The 6,000-nt window shown below is 42.6% G+C and overlaps 1 long non-coding RNA gene across 1 annotated transcript; it reads left to right on the forward strand.

The window, feature by feature from the left end:
• The first annotated feature begins 1,100 nt into the window (after positions 1-1,100).
• On the forward strand, positions 1,101-2,208 carry LOC109785303 (uncharacterized). The gene is made up of 2 exons (XR_002238094.3): positions 1,101-1,481; positions 1,685-2,208. It is a non-coding gene; the product is annotated as an uncharacterized lncRNA (long non-coding RNA).
• The last annotated feature ends 3,792 nt before the right edge of the window (positions 2,209-6,000 follow it).

The following is a 6,000-nucleotide window of genomic DNA, read 5'->3' on the forward strand; positions in this document are numbered from 1 at the left end:
GGCCGCTCCTGTACTCGAGCATGTAAACAGGAGAGCTCCTGTTCGACGCTCGTTTGCGTCAAACAGAGGAGGCTTCGCTGAAGGTTTCGCGCAAACGGGCCGGCCCATTCCTAGGATCCGAGCGAACGTAATAAAAACGAAAAAATACTAGCATAGAATGGAGTCGAAACCTTGACCTAACTCTGGATAACAGGGTTGCCAACCACTGCATCTAGGGACTGCGCATGTCTTAAATTACGGCGCCACTCTTAAAGTGCTATGTGCACCGGCAGTTCCGTTTTTTAATCTTCCTTCAAAAAAATGAATGATGTTTTCTTGAACAAATTTCAAAACTAGAACAAAACTTTAAAACGTATTTTTTTAAACATGAATACAATTATGAAATTCCAAACATTCATTGATTCTTTTATGTAGGATAAACAAATTTTAGTTATATATTGAACTTTTTTTAATATACACTGAACAACTTTTAACTACACATTGAACATTTTTGTATAAACACCGAACAAATATTTAAAACACACTGAACTTTTTGTGATATACAATGAACAATTTTTAAATATACATTGAACATTTTGTGTAATATACGCTGAATAATTTTTAAATATACATTGAACATTTTGTGTAATATACGCTGAACAATTTTTAACTACACATTGAACATTTTTGTGATATACGCTAAACAAAATGTAAATACATGTTGAACAATTTTGTGATATACGATGAACAATTTTTTGAATTGTGAACAAATTTTTAGAAAGTGGACCAAATTTGAAACTATGAATAATTTTAGAAATCATGAACAAAATAAAACGTTTTTGAAAACAAAGGATAAAATAAAAACGAAAAAGAAAAGGAAAAAAGAGAAAGAAATAGATGCAGAAACAGAAAAAAATGAAACACAAACGAAAAAGAAAAAGAAAAGAAAAGAGAAAACAGAGAAAGCCAGAAAATCGGCAAAAAGAAAAAAAAAGAAAAAATCGGTTGAGGGACTTTTCTAGAAGGTTCCCAAAACATGTCCTTCTTTGACGCTGGAACTGGGCCGGCACGTTCGGCGGTGCTCTCTCGAGCGCTTCAGCGGAAGCGCAGCACCTCGACGCTCGCGAGCGTCAAATAGGAAACGCCTGCAAACAGTGTCTGCATTAACTTGGCCCGCTCCTCTCTCTCGTGTGTGTGGCTAGATATTTCCTTCCCAAGCCCATCTACTCTTTCTCTCTTCGCTCCTCCTTGAACCATCGTCCCTATCCGTCCCTCTCCCTCTGCCCCGGCGAGCCACCATCCTGCTCCGCCCCGCGCTGCTGTGGCCCGCCTCCAACGCCACCCGCCCGTCGCCGGCGCTCCGGACGAAGCTCCGCTGCCACATCGACTCCAACCGCCGACGGATTCGACCTCCCAACCGACCCCAACGATGGATCCGGGTACGGAGGAAGCACGAATCGGTCACTGCAGATCCTGCATGGGCTGAAACTTTGGGGATGAAGGTCAGCGACTAGGCGAGGATCCTCGGAGTTGAGACCGTCTTTTCTTTCCTCGTTATTTCACTTTGAAATTGTTCATTCCTCAAATTTCTCTCTAAGGTTTCCTCGAACTTTTTTCCTCGTCAACTCTCACACCCAATGGTGTTGAGATCGTCCTTTTTTCCTTGTTTTGCCTGTAATTTTTCTTTCCTTCAATTTTCTCTCAGAGGTTTCGTGGAAAAAGTTTCCCCGTCAACTCTGACACCATTGGGATGCAACGGCGGCGGCCAGCAGCAATGCAATGTTGCCGCTGGGGCAGCGACTGCTTGTGGCAAACAAAAGCAAGCAGCAGCTGCAGTACGCGGCGCTGGGCAGGGGGCTGTTTGCGTCAGCGAGCAGCGGCAGCCATGGCTTCAGCAAGCATCAGGAAATAGGTGGCTCAGACTGAGATGGGGAGCAACAAATCCATGCCGTTCTGTACCTGCTCGCCCTGTTTTTAGGAATCTCTGTAGCTATCCCCTGTTTTTATTTTTATTTTTGCGAGAAATCCCCTGGTTAATTGGTACCCGCCCATCGATCCAGGAAGTTATTGTAAAAAAATATATCCAGGAAGTTTATTGTACAGCTTCTCTGTCTTCCAAGATGTAACCAAGATGTTTGTCTTCCAGGATTATGAAGTAAACTTCCTGGCTCGACTAAGATGTATTTTCTTTTTTGAAATATATAACCAAGAAGTTGGATATTAAGTAAACCAGGATATATCTCTATCTTCCAAAATGTATTCTTTTTTCACATATAACCAGGATAATAAGCAAACTACCTGGAAGGCACCTGAACTACACTCCCAAGTATCCAGGATATTAAGTAAACCAGGATGTTAATGGCGCATTTACTTAACCAGGATATTTAAGTACACCTAGACCTGCCCTTGTAGGTATTTATTTATGTACCATTTCGTTAAGGATCAACCACGTATCATGAAACATTTTTTCTGCAACTATCCGAGTCTCGCATAATTAGGTACTCAAATGAATCACTCACATCCGTCATTAACGAGATGTTTCTGTGACGCCAGTCCATGTGTACAGAATTAGGTGAGGGAGAGATTGGAAATTAAAATTTTCATGTACCCCCTGTCCTATATGTCCCGCATTAATGACCCTAACAGACCCCACAGCTCGTATTACGCCAGGGTATTGAATCTGTATTGCCTCAGACTGAAATCATTTCCTATTAAATGTTGTGATCGGGCCAAAGTAACGACAGGTGAGGATATGGGTGGGTGGAGCACCTCGGAGCCAAAAATCCGCGTCCATAATTCTAATGCCCTTTGTCTCATAATATGCAAGGTTTACACAAAGCTATATCAGAGATACCTATTCTGCACATCTTTAAATGAGCTAAAATTTTATGAAGAATTATTTTGGAACCAATAAAAAATACTGGAGGAAATAGCAACAAGAGGGGGGCTGCCAGGTGCCCACAAGACACCAGAGCGCGCCAGCCCCTCCCCGGCGCGCCCTGGTGGGTGGTGGGTTGGCCAATCCACCTCTGGTGCCCATCTTCTGGTATATAAGGTCTTTTGACCTAGAAAAAATAAGGAGAGGACTTTCGTGATGGAGCGCCACCGTCTCGAGGCGGAACTTGGGCAGGAGCACTTTTGCCCTCCGGCGGAGCGATATCGCTTGGGGAACTTCTCCCCGGAGAGGGAAATCGAAGCCATCATCATCACCAACAACCCTCTCATCTTTGGGAGGCCAATCTTCATCAACATCTTGAACAGCACCATCTCATCTCAAACCCTAGTTCATCTCTTGTGTTCATTCTTTGTACCGGAACCTCAGATTGGTACCTACGGGTGACTAGTAGTGTTGATTACATCTTGTAGTTGATGCTATATGGTTTATTTGGTGGAAGATTATATGTTCAGATCCATTATGCTATTTAATATCCCTCTAATCTTGAGCACGAATAATATTTGTGAGTAGTTGTCCTTGTTCTTGAGGCCATGGGAGAAGTCATGTTGCAAGTAATCATGTGAATTTGACATTCGTTCGATATTTTGATGATATGTATGTTGTGATTCCCTTAGTGGTGTTATGTGAACATTGACTACATGACACCTCACCATCTTTGGGCCTAAGAGAATCCATTGTGGAGTAGTTATTAGATGATGGGTTGCTAGAGTGACAGAAGTTTAAACCCTAGTTTATGCGCTATTTCGTAAGGGGCTGATTTGGATCCATATGTTTAATGCTATTGCTAGATTGTTATCTTAATTCTTCTTTCATAGTTGCGGATGCTTGTGAGGGGGTTAATCATAAGTGCGAGGATTGTTCAAGTAAGAACAACACCCAAGCACCGGTCCACCCACATATCAAATTATCAAAGTAGCGAACGCGAAACAAACAACATGATGAAAGTGACTAGATGAAATTCCCGTGTGCCCTCAAGAACGCTTTGCTTATTATAAGAGACCGTACGAGCCCGTCCTTTGATACAAAAAGGATCAGACTACCTTGCTGCACTTTATTTACCGTTACCGTTACTTGCTTGTTACAAATTATCTTGCTACCAAACTACCTGTTACCGACAATTTCAGTGCTTGCAGAAATTACCTTGTTGAAAACCGCTTCTCATTTCCTTCTGCTCCTCGTTGGGTTCGACACTCTTACTTATCCAAAAGACTATGATTGATCCCCTATACTTGTGGGTCGCCATCCATAGCACTCACACTTATGTTGCGCATTTTAGAGTATGAATTTCAACTTGTCTGTGAACAATGTAAGCTCTCCAAGTAGTCCATATCCGCGGACGCGGCTATTCAAATAAATCATTTACCCTGGAGGGGTGTACTTCTTCACACACACTCTCATCACTTACCACCATGTACATGTCATGTATCTCGACAACCTTCAAGCGGAATCCTGGCGAGGGTGTCGGCCACAACCCGGCTAACCACACAAGAATCTAGTCCAGGTTTATTGCCTATTTGACACTGATCCGCAAGGATGTCAGGCCAAGGTTTCCACTATGGCCCCAAACAATGCGTGCAGGTTTCCCAAGCCCACCATTCGGGTGCCACTTGGTACACTGTGCTATGGTGTATATACACACATCGTATCCAACCCCTAGGGTCAGCGCTACGCACTGCCTCAAACACATATCCTACAAACACCAAAAACTAGTCGCAACTCCTGGACAAAGATCAAGGCGATTAATAAGTTGAGAGGGTCACTGGTTTCGAGCCCAATACATGGTAGTAACTATCTTGGATCACAAACACAGAACTCAGTTCCTGAGGACGGTCCCAATGAGACAACCCACCATGTACTCGTACATGGCCTCTGATGTCTACTACACAACTCATTCTTGTAGACTTGTGTTGGGCCTCCAACCGCAGAGTTCTGTAGGACAGTAGCAATTTTCCATCAAGTGGATGACCTAAGATTTATCAATCTGTATAGGTGCACTAGTTCGGCAAAGAGATGGTGATAAAAGTGTAGTATAGATAGTAGATATATGTTTTTCTAATATGAAAATAAAAAACAACAAGGTAGCAAATGATAAAACAGAGCACAAACGGTACTGCAATGCTTAGAAACAAGGCCTAGGGTTCATACTTTCACTAGTGCAATCTCTCAACAATGCTAACATAATTAAATCATATGGCAATCCCTCAACGTGCGACAAAGAGTCACTCCAGATTTCTTATCTAGCGGAGAACGTAAGAAGAAATTGTTTGTAGGGTACGAAACCACCTCAAAGTTATTATTTCCGATCAATCTTTTGAGCTATTCCTATAAGTGTCACAAACAGCCCTAGAGTTCGTACTAACATAACACCATATGAAAACACATCAATCAACCCTAATGTCACCTAGATACTCCAACGTCACCACAAGTATCCATGGGTCAATTATACGATATGCATCAAACAACTTCAGATTCATAATATTCAATCCAACACAAAGAACCTCAAAGAGTGCCCCAAGATTTCTATCGAAGAAACAAGGATGAAAACGTGCAACAACCCCTATGCATAGATTACCCCATTGTCACCTCGGGAATCCGCGAGTTGAGTGCCAAAACATACATCAAGTGAATCAATATGATACCCCATTGTCACCACGGGTATTCATACGCAAGAGATACATCAAGTGTTACTCAAATCCATAGAAGTATTCAATCCGATAAAAGTGAAACCTCAAAGGTAAAACTCAATTCATCACGACGAGATAGAGAGGGAGAAACACTATATGATCCAACTATATTAACAAAGCCCGCGGTACATCAAGATCGTGCCAAATCAACAACACGAGAGAGAGATAGAGATAGAGAGAGAGAGAGATCAAACATAGCTACTAGTACATACCCTCAGCCCTGAGGGTGAACTACTCCCTCCTCATTATGGTGGCCGTCGGGATGATGGAGATGGCCTCTGGTGATGATTTCCCCCTCCGGCAGGGTGCCAGAACAGGGTCCCGATTCAACAAGAATAGACCATTCATCAAGGGTGCATGACCATAAAAGATATTACTCAT

This window comes from Aegilops tauschii, chromosome 3, assembly GCF_002575655.3.
Source record: "Aegilops tauschii subsp. strangulata cultivar AL8/78 chromosome 3, Aet v6.0, whole genome shotgun sequence".
In the NCBI taxonomy this organism is placed as follows: domain Eukaryota; kingdom Viridiplantae; phylum Streptophyta; class Magnoliopsida; order Poales; family Poaceae; genus Aegilops; species Aegilops tauschii.